Source organism: Nomascus leucogenys, chromosome 9, assembly GCF_006542625.1.
Source record: "Nomascus leucogenys isolate Asia chromosome 9, Asia_NLE_v1, whole genome shotgun sequence".
Lineage (NCBI taxonomy): Eukaryota > Metazoa > Chordata > Mammalia > Primates > Hylobatidae > Nomascus > Nomascus leucogenys.
In genome coordinates, this window is record NC_044389.1 from 91881606 (window position 1) to 91898485 (window position 16880).

A 16880-nucleotide genomic window follows, 5' to 3' on the forward strand; every position below is an offset into this window, starting at 1 on the left:
TATTAGAGCAAGCAAGTGCTAGATGTGTAAACAGACTACTAAATAATGCCCTTGGAAGAGGGTGAGAAAGTGAATCTGAGTATCTGGCCCTTAATCTCTCCAAACTGTAACAGTCCCAATCCAAATGTCACGTTAGTCCCTATTCCCGCTGCTCTTGGCCTTGGACTCTACATGTCTGCTGCCAGGACAGAGTCGAGCTCCATGTGGCTGTGTCTGTGAGTGACCTGGCCTCACCTCTCTTCGTCAAGTGCTCCTCCAGGAAGAAAGGGAGAGATGCGTGTGATGGTCAAGAAACAGTTCAGAGACTCCAGTAGGCACATTTCTCAGATCTTTTGTCACATTTTACTGTGACTTCAACTGAAATTGTTGTCTTATTGGGCTTTTTTTAAAGTGCCAGAGATCCTTTGGTAGTTCATAGGTGTGACGACTGGGTATTCATGCACATGTGTGAGATGTGCCACCCTGGCAGGTGTGGTGGCTCCCACCTGTAATCCCTGCACTGTGGGAAGCTGAGGCAGGAGGATGGCTTGAGCCCAGGAGTTTCAGCCCAGCCTTGGCAACAAAGTGAGAACTTGTCTCTACAAAGAATATACAAATTAGCCAGACATGATGGTGTGCACCTGTGGTCCCAGCTATATAGGAGGCAGAAGTGGGAGGATCCCTTGACCCAGGAGGTGGAGGCTGCAGTGAGCCATGATCTCACCACTGTACTCCAGCCTGGGCAATAGAGCTAGACTCTGTCAAAAAAAAAAGAAAGAAACCTGCCACCCTTGAACCTTTTTATGACATCAGCACATTACCTGTCTGACATGAAAGAAAAGGAAAAAAAGTGCCAGAAACAACACAATAATTGTATGATTTTGTGTGGGTGATAATTACATTTTACATTTGAAGGCCCAAGTCTGAAAGGTGAGCACCAGCCATATAAATGGAATCAAAGCCGAAGTTAACACAACTCTCTCCAGTGAAAATAAAATCAGTTGCACAATGAGACAAACTGGTATAATATGAAATACATTTGGGCTTTGTCCCCAATTCCTGACATGGAGCTCCTGAATCCCTTGTAATTGCCCAAGTGATAATGGTGATAGGAGCATCTTCTGTTATAATATTTGGTTCTTGTATAAAGTTGTTGAACACCTCAGAATTTCCTGAGTGATAGGAAATTCACCACTGCTGGGTTTTTTGTTTGTTTGTTTGTTTGTTTGTTTGTTTTTTTGAGACAGGGTCTTGCTCTGCCACCCAGGCTGGAGTGCAGTGACACAAACTGCTCACTGCAGCCTCGGACTCCCAGGCTTAAGTGATCCTCCCACGTCAACCTCTTGGGTAGCTGGGACTACAGGCGCACATCACCACACATGGCTAATTTTTTTTTTTTTTTTTTTTTTTTTTAAGATACAAGGTCTCGCCACATTGCTCAGGCTGGTCTTGAACTCCTGGGCTTAAGTGATCCTCTCACCTCAGCCTCCCATAATACTGGGGTTACAGGCGTGAGCCACTTGGCCTGGCCCCACAAGCACTTTTTATCACACCTGAGTTTATGATAATGAGGTGACTTATGGTGGAGTCCCTAGATAACTTCAAGATGGGGCCAACCAGTCACTAGAAAGAACAAGTGATTAGAGGACTAAAGTATCAGAACATTCAGCCCCTCCCACCAACCTTAAGGTATCAGAACATTCAGCCCCTCCCATCGACCTCCAGGGAAAGGGTCATCAGAGGCACTGGAGATTAAACTCCTTAAAAACTCTGGGACAATGGAAGCTCTGCTCTCCCTCCTCCAAAACTCACCCTCTGCGTGTCTTCATCTGTATGCTTGGTAATATCCTTTATAATAAACTGGTAAACCTAAGTATTTCTCTGAGTTCTGGGAGCTGTCCTAGCAAATTAGTTGAACCCAACTGGGGACTGTTGGAGCTTTGGTTTGTGGCTAGTAAGTCAGAATGGGTGGCCTGGACTTGAAATTGGGATCTAAAGAAGGGGGAAGTCTTTGGGGACTGAGACCTCAGGTAGATAGTGTCAGAATTGAATTGAATTACAGGACAACCAGTTGGTTGGTGTGTAGGGAAAAACCTACACCTGATCACAGAAGTGTGTTCTGTGTTCTATGTTTCATTGAGCATGTGAGTAGAAAGGAAAAAAATATTTGTTTTTCCCTTAATACAGAAAAATTTTTAAGAATAATTCTAAACATACCAAATAATTACAAATATTGCTTTTTTTTTTTTCTTTTGAGACAGAGTCTCGTTCTGTCTCCCAAGCTGCAGTGCAGTGGCGTGATAACAGCTTACTGCAACCTGAACTCTCAGGCTCACGCAATCTGCCCACCTCAGCCTGCCCTGAGGAGCTGGGACCACAGGCAGGTGACCACACCGGGCTAATAAAATCTCACTTTCATTTGGCAACATTCAGAATCTCAGTAAATCAGAGAAATCATTTAAAATAGAATGAAGTTCAATGTAAGTTTGAGGCACAGCACTTGGAGAAAATCATCAACTTGCTGGGTGATATTTTTGTGTATTTTTCTCATTTTATCCTTATAATGGTACAATGATTTAGTTACTGCTATTACTGCCGTCTTATAACTGAGGATGCTGAGATAAGTGACTACCCGTCACGACCCACCTGGTCAGGGATGAAGGGAGGAGAGCACCCTGGTCTCTTTGACTCCAAAGTTTGTTCTCCTAAATAGTATGTTCTATGAAATGACCACATATTCCTTCAGCTCAACGATTCTACAATCTTTAGCCTAAAATGTGAATATGGAAATAGGTCAAAGCCAGAAGTGTATTTAAATGCCACTTTCATGGATACCTGCTGTATACAGGTATACAGGCATGGTACCAAATGTGCCGCAAGAACGTCATCTTTTTTTTTCTTTTTCTTTTTAATTTTTTTTTTTGCAGACAGCATCTTGCTATGTTGTAGGTTGCCTGGGCTGGTCTTGAACTCCTGGTCTCAAGGGGATCCTTTCACCTCGACTCCCAAAGCGTTGGGATTATAGGTGTGAGCTGCCACACCCAGCCAAGGATGTTCTCACTTAATCCTGTTACAACAAGTTTTCTGATGAGTCTTAGAGAGGTGAAGAAGCTTGCCCGAGATCAAGCAGGTATGAGGCGTGGAGGCGGGGTTTGGCAGCAGGTCAGTCAGTCAGACTAGAGACTACAGTGCTTCCTCAAGGGGACTTCTAAACAGATGAAACATAGCAGAAAAGTAACACCCTAGCTTCTGTCTTTGTTTTAAGGATATTCCTTAAACTATTACCCTTACTCCAGCCTGGGTAATAGAGCAAGACCCTGTCTCAAAAACAACAACAACAAAAAAACATAACAAAAAGCAAAAAACAAACTAATATTGGTTGTTTCAAGGATGCCGCTTTGTTTTTTTGTTTGTTTGGGGTATTAGGCATCTTGGAGGCATATGGTTCTTTTTGGTCAAGTGCATGGCTGCCCATTATTTGTGGGCCCAAGGCACAAGTATGGGTGGAGGCCCACATACCATATGACTAAATGCGTAAATACAAACCAAGCTAACATGCTGCTAAATAGATTATATTCGATCTTTCTACCTAGATAAACATATCTTTAGGATGTGTGGAAGGCCAGGTTTCAGTTTCTAATTCTCCGACTCCTTAGCATGACAAGCCAGGGGGTGACGGCATGAGGCACTCCTCTTCCTCTGCAATCGGATCGTGTGCTGCGCCTCCAGCCCTCCAGCCCGCAGGAGCTCTGGGCTATGCATCACCCTCTAGGGTCTTGGGTGCGTGCCTGGCTGCACCATCTGCTTTTAAGAAGAGGGCCCCCAGGAAGGAGCTGGAGCAAGCCCTGTAAATCAACCTGAGGCCATTTGGCAGGGAAGTCAGGGGTGCTGCGTACTTTGAAGCTTGATCTAGACAGGGTCCGTGTGACTGTTGGGTAAGCATGGTACCTGGGCTGCATCTCCCCATCCAGAGGCCACAGTGGAGGAAGTTCAGAGCAAGGCCCCGCTATGCTCAGGGCTGCTCCTGCTGGGCCTATGGGCCCAAAGTACTGCTTGTGGCACAGAGCCAAATTCAAAGAAGCATCCTTGGCCGGGTGCAGTGGCTCACGCCTGTAATCCCCAGCACTTTGGGAGGTCAAAGCGAGTGGATCACCTGAGGTCAGAGGTTCGAGACCAGCCTGGTCTACATGGTGAAACCCTGTCTCTATAAAAATACAACAAAAATTAGCCAGATGTGGTGGTGGGCAGCTGTAATCCCAGCTACTCAGGAGGCTGAGGCACAAGAATCGCTTGAACGCAGGAGGTGGAGGTTGCAGCGAGCCGAAATTGCACGATTGCACTCCAGCCTGGGCGACACAGTGAGACTCTGTCTCAAAAACAAACAAACAAACAAACAAACAAAAAAACAGAAAAAAACCCCAAACAGAAAAACAAAGCAGCGTCCTTGAAACAACCAATATTAGTTTGTTTTTGCTTTTTGTTATGTTTTTGTTTGTTTGTGAGACAGGGTCTTGCTCTGTTAACCAGGCTGGAGTGCAGCGACACTATCACAGCTCACTGCAACCTAGACCTCCTGAGCTCGAGCAATCTTCTCATTTCAGCTTCCAGAGTAACTGAGACCACAGGTGTGTACCACCACACCTAGCTAATTTTATTGTAGAGACAGAGTCTCCCTATGTTTCCCAGGCTGGTCTCAAATGCTTGACCTCAAGCGATCTTCCCGCCTTAGCTTCCCAAAGTGCTGGGATTACAGATGTGAGCCGCCAAGGCAGCCGCCAATATTAGTTTTTAAAAGTATTTCCTGTCTTTTAACTTTGCCTAGGTTCTAAAACATTCAAAGTTATCCATTGCTGGCTGGGTGTGGTGACTCATGCCTGTAATCCCAGCACTTTGAGAGGCTGAGGTGGGAGGATCACTTGAGGCCAGGAGTTCCAGACCAGCCTGGGCAACACAGTAAGACTCCATCCCTACATAAAAATTTTAAAAATTAACTGAGTGTGGTGGCTTGCACCTGTAGTCCCAGCTACTCAGCATGCTAGGGCAGAAGAGCTACTTGAACTCAGGAGTTCAAGACAGCAGTGAGCTTGATCACGCCACTGCACTCAATGTGGGCAACAGAATTAAAGCCTATCTCTAAAAATAAAATAAAATAAAATAAAAATTTAAAAAAGTTATCCAGTAAATATATTCCAGAAATAATTCTTCAATCCTCCTTTTTTCACAATTTTCTACATCTCACTGGCTCCAAAGGCCCTCTGACCACACATATCCCCTAATTAAGAAAGACAGTCTCTCTCTGTAATACCCAGGTCAATTTCTCTGGCCTGCCTACTTCCCTTCCTCCTTCCTTTCTTTCTTTCTTTTTTTTTTTTCTCACTTCCTTTTTTCTCCAGCTTTTAATTATGTGAACCCACTTAGCTTTCCTTAAGAAAAATTCCTTGTTCCTCTTCCAGCCTAGGTTTCATGTATTCTTAGATTTTTGTGCCATAGATATTTTTAACCAAGGAAAAAAGGAGCACTTAGGGATGAGGCTGGGCAGGGGTGTTAAGAGAAGGTGAGTGGGCAATGAGTAGATTCCCTAGGTTGGGAGACTGGGTGCATAGAGAGTCGATATGGTAAGAAAGATCAGGTGCCTTGGCTGGAACCTAAAACAAACAAACAAACAAACAAAAACCTGTGAAAATGAGAGTCAGGTAGGCACCAAATAAATTGAATATATTTTACCTTTATTTGTTTTGTTTGTTTGTTTGTTTGAGAAGGGTCTTGATTTCATGCAGGCTGAAGTAGAGTAACACGAACCTGGCTCACTGATGCCTCAACCTCCTGGGCTCAAGTGATCCTCCCACCTCAGCCCACCAAATAGTTGGAATTACAGTTGTGTGCCACCATGCCCAGCCAATTTTGGGGGATTTTGTTGGTAGATACATGGTCTCACTGTATTGCCCAGGCTGGTCTGGAACTCCTGTGCTCAACCCATCCACCCATCTCAGCTTCCCAAAATACTGAGATTACAGGCGTGAGATACCATACCTGGCCATATTTTGCCTTTTCTTTTAGAAATGTGTACACTAAAAGACTAATTTATGACATTAAAATTCAGGGAAATCACTAAAAATATATATGATGACTTTCAGGAAATTTTTTTTTTAATGCTCAATTTGATTTCTTGACTACTGTGTGTTTTTCTATCTTTGTTTTACTTTAAAAACAACAACAATAGAGCTGGGCATGGTGGCTTGAGCCTGTAATCCCAGCTACTTGGAGGCTGAGACAGGAGGATTCTTTGAGCCCAGGAGATGGAGGCTGCAGTGACCAATGATCTGCACTCCAGCCTGGGCAACAGAGTGAGGTCCTGTCTATAAAATAAAAATAAAATAACAACAATAAAAAATCATTTGTAAAAACCAGATACACTCCCAACACATCAGGATATACAGTTTGGGCAACCCAGTATACATATTACTAGCTATGCAACATTGGGAAGAGAGTATTAACAGAAACTGCAGTCCACATCATTGAGTTCAAATGAGTTATTGATGGTGGTTTTTCCTTTGAATCTGGAATATTTGTCTAAATGTAAGAAATACCTGCCAGATTGACTGTATTTTACTTAGCTTGTATGAATGTTAACATTTTATTTTATTTTTTATTTTTAGAGAAAGGGTCTCACTGTTGCCCAGGCTAGAGTACAGGGACATGATCATAGCTCACTGCAGGCTCCAGCTTCCAGGCTCAAGCAATCCTCCTACCTTGGCCTCCTGAGTAGCTAAGACCACAGGCATGCATCACCATGCCCAAATTTTTTAAATTTTTTTTGTAGAGATAAGGGTCTCCCTATGTTTTCCAGGCTGGCCTCAAACTCTTGGGCTCAAGCAGTCCTCCTGCCTCAGCCTCCCAAAGTGTTGGGATTACAGGCCTGAGCTGCCACTTCTGGCAGAATGTTAACATTTTAAACAAGAAATAGCATATTCCTTAAGGTACCTGCTTTCAAAGGTTGATATATTCATAAGTGAGCTTGTTTTCCTACTGAGCTGTATTTTTCTTCCTTGAATTCCATTTTGAATTGTAAACCAAAAGTAAAATTCTAAGCCCTCCTAACCATCTGAATGGACTCTCCTCTCAGCCAAGGGCGTTCCAAAGTAAACCTGAAAAAACTAGTTCAGGCCATGATGGGAAGCGGGAGCCAGACATGCCTCATTATACCCTCCTCCTTTTTGGAATTACTGATAGAATAGACTCTTTAAATCTGATAAGAAACATTTGCAATCTATTCTCTCTGAAGCCTGCTACCTAGAGACTTCAGCTGCATGATAAAACCTTGGTCTCAACAACCCCTTTTCATAACTCATACATTCCTTTCTATTGACAATAATTCTTTCAACCAATTGACAATCAGAAAACTTTAAAATCTACCTATGACCTGGAAGCCCCCTCCCCACTTTGAGTTGTCCTGCCTTTCTGGACTGAACCAATGTACATCTTACATGTATTGATTGATGTCTCATGTCCCCCTAAAATGTATAAAACCAAGCTGTATTTGACCAACTTGGGCAGATACCACCTAAGGCCGTGTCATAGGCATGTCCTTAACCTTGGTAAAATAAAATTTCTAAATTGATTGAGATCTGTCTCAGATACTTTTGGGTTCACAGAATGATACTGAGAAAATAAGAACAGATCTATGTTTTATCAATAAAATTTTAAGCATACATTAACTCATAAAATAAGGTATGGTATATCTGTCTTTGTTTATAGTGCTTGTTTTTTCTTTTAAGTTTTTAATCTGTGTTTTGAAGGAAAATGCATGTGTCTGTTGCAGGTTTCTTATGAAGCATTGCTGGCAAGGGGACATCTGGCTCTTGTAAAATGAAATGAAAGGCAACATTTTCCAACAATTTTAAGTATCAAGTACTTTGGAGTAGCTTCATCAGGATAGGATTGCTGTTGTGGGTTGCTTGGTAATTCTAGAGTAGGCAGTAATGTAAATTTATATCAGCTATTTTGAACCTGTAATTTTACAATAACTAGACCTTAAGACATGAAAGCATAGTGGTTCAAATATGAATCATCATTACACTTCTTTCTAAGATCTGTTCTACAGTTTGAGTAGCTTTTCCACTAGAAGTGACACTCAGCAGGTAGGTGGGCTTTGAGTCCTTTTGTCCCACTAAAGTGAATCATAGCCATAAAAATTTTGTTTTTTGTTTTTGTCTTTTTTGTTGTTTTGAGACATTGTCTTATTCTGTCACTTAGGCTGGAGTGCAACGGTGCAATCATTGCTCATTGCAGCCTCGACTGCCTGGGTATCAAGTGATCCTCCTGCCTGGACCTCCCAAACTGCTTTGGGATTACAGGAGTGAGCCACAATGTCCAGGCTCAAAAAGTTTTAAAATATGACCGTATACTATTTAAGATTACTGTTTGGAACCTTCATTGTTGTTTAGAAAATCTGATAATTTTTTTAAGCTATCAACAAAAGAGCTTAGAGCTCAGAATGTAAGAACTGTGCAGTAATTGTCTCCTAAATTTGGTACTAATCATATCCTTTCACATACTATATTTAATTCTCGGCTTTGCTTCGAAAAGAAGATGAAACACTTGGAGAGAGTTTAAAGGAAAGCCATAAAAATGATTAAAGGTTTGGAAAACAAGCTCCATGAGCTTCGGCTTAAAGAGGCTTTGCTTATTCTGCCGGTGGCACAGAATGTGAGCCCAAAGTGGAGGAAAGCTTTCAAATGAAGGACAGCTAATATCTTTGCTACCATATAGAACGAATTTAAGTTAAATAGTAAATATCCTCACAATGGGATGATTTACCCAAAAGACCATCGAAAAGCACTGTGCAAAGGACAATTAGAAATAGGGTAGATTTTTGGCTGGGCATGGTGGCTCACACCTGTCATTTCAGCACTTTGGGAGGCCAAGGCGGGAGGATCCCCTGAGGCTAGGAGTTTAAGATCACCCTGGCTAACATAGCAAGACTTTGTCTCTATTAAAAAAGAAAAAAGAAAAGAGTAGATTTTCAACTGGTGGTGTTACAGTAGATAGTAGACATGAGCAGGGCAGGAGAGGGCCCCTCCCACCCCCATAGGGAATGTTAGGCAACCATCAGTTGATGATCAGATAGTTGTTAAGCTGTCTCGCTAAAGTAATAATTGGTCACAGCTGGCACCAGGGAAAGGCAGTCTCCCAGTAGACAGAAACACCAGAAACTGGTGATCGGCAGCTTCCTGATAAGATCTCAGGAGTTAGGTGAGTCCCACTAAGAGGCAAAATGGCGGAGTACAACTGGTATATGACCTTCCTCTAGAAGCACTCAACTTGTAAGGAAGGGACGCCTCAAGTGAGCATGTGTGCACCTCCAGTAAACGTACTGTGCATGCGGCCCCTCCCAAGTGCTGGCAGGCCACTGTGCACGTGGACAGCCCACTCCAAGGGAAGAATCAGGGGAGAAGAGACACAGACCCCGGAAGAATGCTAACGTAGAACACCCCAAGTCAAAGGTCAGATCACACACTTGAATCTCTCAAGTCACCTTCTTGGCCCTCTTCCAAGTGTACTTTAACTTCCTTTCATTCCTGCTCTAAAATTTGTTTTTGGCTGGGAGGGGAGACAGTCTCGCTCTGTTGCCCAGGCTGGAGTGCAGTGGCGCAATCTCGGCTCACTACAAGCTCTGCCTCCCAGGTTCACGCCATTCTCCTGCCTCAGTCTCCCCAGTAGCTGCGACTACAGGTGCCCACCACCATGCCCAGCTAATTTTTTGTATTTTTAGTAGAGATGGGGTTTCACCATGTTAGCCAGGATGGTCTTGATCTCCTGACCTCGTGATCTGCCCGCCTCGGCCTCACCAAAGTTCTGGGATTACAGGCGTGAGCCACCTCGACCAGCCTCCTGCTCTAAAAGTGTTTAATGAACTTTCACTGCTGCTCTAAAACTTGCCTCTGTCTCTCTCTTTCTGCCTTATGCCCTTAGTCAAATTCTTTCTTCTGAGGAGGCAAGAATTGAGGTTGCTGCAGACCCATCCAGATTCACTGCTGCTAACAGTAGGTAGGAGAGAGCTTTGGCCTATCTGATGCTAAGTAAAATGTAACCAATAGCCTCTTGAAATTTCTTTTGGTTTCATGACTCTAGGATCATTTTCATTTGTATAAGTGAATGGCAAATGTTATGCTACAAATGGTGAGATCACAACCTCAAAGTGGCATTCAAGATCTCCGTCAAACCCTGATGATATAGAGGAGTATTAAACCTGTTGGTAATCCAGTAAATATGACTGGATAGTGATAACGACAATATTGACAAAGAGTCCAGTTCTATTGTTGCTTAGGCCAATTCATTAATGATTAGAAAAATATAATTTCCCCAGCTAGGTGAGGTGGCTCACGCCTGCAATCCCAGCACTTTGGGAGGCTGAGGCAGGCGGATCACCTGAGGTCAGGAGTTTGAGACCAGCCTGGCCAACATGGTGAAAACTTGTCTCTACTAAAAAGTACAAAAATTAGCCGGGTATGGTGGTGGGTGCCTGTAATCTCAGCTACTCTGGAGGCTGAGGCAGGAGAATCCCTTGAACCCAGAGGCAGAGGTAGCAGTGAGCGAAGATCGTGCCATTGCACTCCAGCCTGGGTGACAAGAGTCTCAAAAAACACCCAGAAAAGTAAAGAAAAAGAAAATATAATCTCCCCAATTGCAGCTTGGCTTCATTGATAGCTCTATAAAATTCGAGAGAAATCATAGGAAATCATGCTTACTATAGGTTTAATTGTTGCTATGGTCTGAATGTGTGTCTGATGTGGTCAGGCTTTGTGTCCACACCCAAATCTCATCTCAAATTGTAATCCCCATGTGTTGAGGGAGGGACCTGTAATTCCCACGTGTCAAGGGAGGGAGGCAATTGGCTCATGGCGACAGTCTCCCCATGAGCTGTTCTTACGATAGTAAGTGAGTTCTCACAAGATCTGATGGCTTTGTAAGCGCCTGGCATTTCCCCATTGCACTTCTCTCTCCCCATGTGAAGAAGGTCCTCATTTCCCCTTCTCCTTCCACCATGACTGTAAGTTTCCTGAGGCCTCCCTATCCTTGTGGAACTGTGAGTCAATTCAACCTCTTTCCTTTATAAATTACCCAGATCCAGACCCAGGTAGTATATTTATAGCAGTGTGGGAATGGATTCTCAGTGTCCCTCTGCCAAATTTAAATGTTGAAATCCTAACCCCCAAGGTGATGGTATTAGGAGGTAAGGCCCTTAGGAGATGATTACATCATGAGAGTAGAGCCCTTGTGGATGGAATTACTGACTGTGGTGTAATATGAAATGTATTTGGCCTTTGTCTCTGGTTCCTGTTACAGAGCTCTAAAACTTAGAATTTCCCTAGTGTCTTTTGTTATTTATAATGAGCCCCTTTGATAACACCTGAGTTTATGCTGACAAGATGACTTAGGGTGGGGTCCCTAGATAGTTTTATCGCCCGGCTGCTCACCAGAAAGAACACGGGATTAGATGAGTAGAGGGTCAGAACTTCAGCCCCACCCACTAACCTGCAGGAAATGGGGGCCACTGGAGATTAAACTTTATTTTAAAAACTCTTTTTTTGAGACAGGGTCTCACTCTGTTGCCCAGGCTGGAGTGCAGTGGCACAATCAGAGCTCACTGCAGACTCAACCTCTTGGGCTCAAGTGATCTTCCTATCTCAGCCTTCTGAGTACCTGGGACTATGGGCATGCACCACTATGCCTGGCTAATATTTAAAATTTCTGTAGAGATGAGGTCTCCCTAATAGGTTTCTCTTGAACTCCTGGGCTCAAGAAATCCTCTTGCTTCTGCTTCCCAAAGCACTGGAATTACAGGTGTGAGCCACTGCACCTGGCCAAAAAACTCTTGAACAATGATATTTTATGAGTTTCAGGTTGCTGAACACTTGGAGGTGCTGGGAGTGAGGGTGCTCAGAAAGGCCATGGAAGTTCTGTACCCCCTCCCCCATACCTTGCCCTCTGCACTTCTTCATCTGACTGTTCACGGTATCCTTTAAAGTAAGCTGGTAAATGGATCTAGAACTAGAAATACCATTTGACCCAGCCATCCCATTACTAGGTATATACCCAAAGGATTAAAAATCATGCTGCTATAAAGACACATGCATACGTATGTTTATTGCGGCATTATTCACAATAGCAAAGACTTGGAACTAACCCAAATGTCCATCAATGATAGGCTGGATTAAGAAAATGTGGCACATATATATACAACATGGAATACTATGCAGCCATAAAAAAGGATGAGTTCATGTCCTTTGTAGGGACATGGATGAAGCTGGAAACCATCATTCTGGGCAAACAATCACAAGGACAGAAAACCAAACACCGTGTGTTCTCACTTATAGGTGGGAATTGAACAATGAGAACACTTGGACACAGGAAGGGGAACGTCATACACCGGGGCCTGTCATGGGGTGGGGGGAGGGGGGAGGGATAGCATTAGGAGATATACCTAATGTAAATGACGAGTTAATGGGTGCAGCACACCAACATGGCACATGTATACATATGTAACAAACCTGCATGTTGTGCACATGTACCCTAGAACTTAAAGTATAATAAAAGTAAAAAATAATAAATAATTTAAAAAGCTGGTAAACATAAGTGAAGTGTTTTCTGAGTTCTGTGAGCCATTTAGCAAATTAATGGAACCTGAAGAGTGGGTGATGTGATCCTATGACTTATAACCTGTCAATCAACAATACTGGAGGCCTGGATCTGAGATTGGCTTCTGAAACGGGGGCAGGCTTGTGGGACTGTGCCATTAACCTGTGGGATCTCACACTATTTGAAACAGTGTCAGAATCAAACTGAATTACAGGACACCCAGTTGGTGTCCACTGGAGAATCACTTGATCTATGAGGAAAAAACCCACACGTATCTGGTCACGGAAGTGTGCCATGTGGAGTATGAAAGTAGAGAGAAATTCTTTTTTCTTTGTTTTTCTTTCTTTTCTTTTTTTTTTTTTTTTTTTGAGATGGAGTCTTGCTCTGTCACCTAGGCTGGAGTGCAATGGCACACTCACTGCAATCTCCACCTCCCGGGTTCAAGTGATTCTCGTGCCTTGGCTTCCCTAGTAGCTGGGATTACAGGCATGCACCACCACACCAGGCCAATTTTTATATTTTTAGTGGAGATGGGATTTCACCATGTTGGCCAGGCTGTTACCGAATTCCTGACCTCAGGTGATCCACCCACCTCCGCCTCCCAAAGTATTGGGATTACAGACATGACCCACCGTGCCTGGCCTTTTTTTCCTTTATAGTGGCTTTATAAAAATGATTTGAAAGCGCTCCCTTGCCCGCTTCACCTTGTGAGGACACAGTGAGAAGGTGCTCTCTGTAGAGCAAGAAGTTGGCCCTCACCAGACAGCAAGTCTCTTGACTTTCCAGTCCTCAGAACTGTGAGAAATAAATTTCAGTTCTTCATAAGCCACCCAGTTAATGGTATTTTGTTATAGTAGCCCAAAGGGACTAAGACAATTATGAAGACTAACAACTCAAAAGCACTGTTATGGCAATTTTAGTAACTAAGAAAAATTGCCTAAGATCAGAATGTCATAAACTAACATGTTTCTTTATCTGCAGACTCCTTTACTTGATATTAATCTTGACCATGTATACTCTTGGTGACTGTGAGGGCTCACCATGATACAGATGATAAGCTGTACAAACATGCCCACAAGTTTTCACTGTGTGTGCAAGAGTGAGGAACTATGTATACTCAGCATTTTCTGGATTCGCTTGGTATTAGAAATACTGGGGGTTTTTTGGTTTTTTTTTATTTTTTCTTAGAGACAGAGTCTTACTCTGTCGCTCAGGCTGGAGTGCAGTAGTGTGATCACAGCTTACTGTAGCCTCAACCGACTGGCTCAAATGATCCTCCCACCTCAGCTTCTTGAGTAGCTGGGACTACAGGCATGCACCACCATGCCTGGCTAATTTGATTTATTTTTTGAGACAGGGTCTCACTATGTTGCCCAGGCTGGTCTTGAATTCCTGGACTCAAGCGATCCTCCTGTCTCAGTCTCCCAAAGTGCTGGGATTAGTGAGCCACTATGACTGGTGGTTTGTTGTTGTTGTTATTTTCTCCTAGAGATAGGTTATTGCTCTGGCATCACCCAGGATGGAGTGCAGTGACCCAATCATAGCTCACTGCAGCCCTGACCTCCTGGCTCAAGAGATCCTCCTGCCTCAGCCTCCTGAGTAGCTGGGATCACAGTCAGTATTACAAAGCTAAGTTTGAAATGAAAGTCTGTAGACACATCTCCTGTCCTCAAAAGAACAAAATATACTAAAGAAACATATATTGTATTTGCTAGTACGACCATACTGTTTATTATATAAATACTTTTTTTGAGACGGAGTCTCGCTCTGTTGCCCAGGCTGGAGTGCAGTGGCGCAATCTCGGCTCACTGCAAGCTCCGCCTCCCGGGTTCACGCCATTCTCCTGCCTCAGCCTCTCCGAGTAGCTGGGACTACAGGCGCCCGCCACGACGCCGGGCTAATTTTTTGTATTTTTTTAGTAGAGACGGGGTTTCACCATGGTCTCGATCTGCTGACCTCGTGATCCGCCCACCTCCGCCTCCCAAAGTGCTGGGATTACAAGCGTGAGCCACCGCGCCTGGCCTATATAAATACTTTTTTTAAACCAAAGTTTCTATACACTAGAATTTGGGGGAAGCCATAATATCAAGCAAAGAAAATTCAAAATTTCACTTTAAACATTACTTCGACAGTAATAAAAGTATTTTGCCAAACTTTATTTATTTATTTATTTCTCATTAAACTTTTTTAATGGGTCTCAAAATTCTGTGACAAATTTTTGGTCAAGTTGTTTCCATTAAACAGTACTGATTTTAAAAACTAATAACTTAAAACTGCCACACGCAAAAAAGAAAACCAAAGTGGTCCACAAAACATTCTCCTTTCCTTCTGAAGGTTTTACGATGCATTGTTATCATTAACCAGTCTTTTACTACTAAACTTAAATGGCCAATTGAAACAAATAGTTCTGAGCCCATTCTTCCATCACTGATTAAGAGTGGGGTGGCAGGTATTAGGGATAATATTCATTTAGCCTTCTGAGCTTTCTGGGCAGACTTGGTGACCTTGCCAGCTCCAGCAGCCTTCTTGTCCACTGCTTTGATGACACCCACCGCAACTGTCTGTCTCGTATCACGAACAGCGAAACGACCCAAAGGTGGATAGTCTGAGAAGCTCTCAACACACGTGGGCTTGCCAGGAACCATATCAACAATGGCAGCATCACCAGACTTCAAGAATCTAGGGCCATCTTCCAGCTTTTTACCAGAACGACGATCAATCTTTTCTTTCAGCTCAGCAAACTTGCATGCAATGTGAGCCGTGTGGCAATCCAATACAGGGGCATAGCCAGTGCTTATTTGCCCTGGATGGTTCAGGATAATCACCTGAGCAGTGAAGCCAGCTGCTTCCATTGGTGGGTCATTTTTGCTGTCACCAGCAACGTTGCCACGATGAACATCCTTGACAGACACATTCTTGACATTGAAGCCCACATTGTCCCCAGGAAGAGCTTCACTCAAAGCTTCATGGTGCATTTTGACAGATTTTACTTCCGTTGTAACGTTGACTGGAGCAAAGGTGACCACCATACCAGGTTTGAGAACACCAGTCTCTACTCGGCCAACAGGAACAGTACCAATACCACCAATTTTGTAGACATCCTGGAGAGGCAGGTGCAAGGGCTTGTCAGTTGGACGAGTTGGTGGTAGGATGCAGTCCAGAGTCTCAAGCAGTGTGGCTTCACTGGCATTGCAATCCTTACGGGTGACTTTCCATCCCTTGAACCAAGGCATGTTAGCACTTGGCTCCAGCATGTTGTCACCATTCCAACCAGAAATTGGCACAAATGCTACTGTGTCGGGGTTGTAGCCAATTTTCTTACTGTAAGTGGTGACTTCCTTAACAATTTCCTCGTATCTCTTCTGGCTGTAGGGTGGCTCAGTGGAATCCATTTTGTTAACACCAACAATTAATTGTTTCACACCCAGTGTGTAAGGCAGAAGGGCACGCTCTCGGGTCTGCCCATTCTTGGAGATACCAGCTTCAAATTTACCAACACCAGCAGCAACAATCACGACAGCACAGTCAGCCTGAGATGTCCCTGTAATCATGTTTTTGATGAAGTCTCTGTGTCCTGGGGCATCAGTGATGGTCACATAGTACTTGCTGGTCTCAAATTTCCACAAGGCGATATCAATGGTGATACCACGTTTACACTCAGCTTTCAGTTTATCCAAGACCCAGGCATACTTGAAGGAGCCCTTTCCCATCTCAGCAGCCTCCTTCTCAAATTTTTCAATGGTTCTTTTGTCAATGCCACCGCATTTATAGATCAGATGGCCAGTAGTGGTGGACTTGCCCGAATCTACATGTCCAATGCCGACAATGTTGATATGAGTCTTTTCCTTTCCCATTTTGGCTTTTAGGGGTAGTTTTCACGACACCTGTGTCCTGGCAGCAAACCCATTGTGAAAAAGCACCAAACTTTATTAACCTAAACCTAATAATGAAAAAAGTAGAAAAGTCAAGAATGTGGGACATTGTTTAAGACTATTGGGAAAAATGTCATTATCATAGAAATATTTTTAGGCAGAAAAATTGTTGTAGATTAAGAATTAAAGAGAAATAATCAAATGCAATGTACAAATCTTGCTTGGAACCCAGATTCAGAAAAATAAAACCCAGCTCTAAGACGTTTTTTAAATAACTGGAGAAATTCAAACATAGATAACATACAACTAATGCTAATTTTCTTGTTTGATATTATGATTGGTTATATAAAATATATCCTTATTCTTAGACAATCTCTCTCCCTCTCTTCC

General features: G+C 43.3%; 2 pseudogenes across 1 annotated transcript; one reads left to right on the forward strand and one right to left on the reverse strand.

Moving 5' to 3' along the window:
• The first annotated feature begins 399 nt into the window (after positions 1-399).
• LOC115836846 lies at positions 400-469 on the forward strand (annotated as a pseudogene).
• Positions 470-14788: 14319 nt separating this feature from the next.
• Positions 14789-16530, reverse strand: LOC100586879 (annotated as a pseudogene). The gene has a single exon (XR_004031749.1). The product of XR_004031749.1 is annotated as an elongation factor 1-alpha 1 pseudogene (transcript).
• Between the last annotated feature and the right edge of the window lie 350 nt (positions 16531-16880).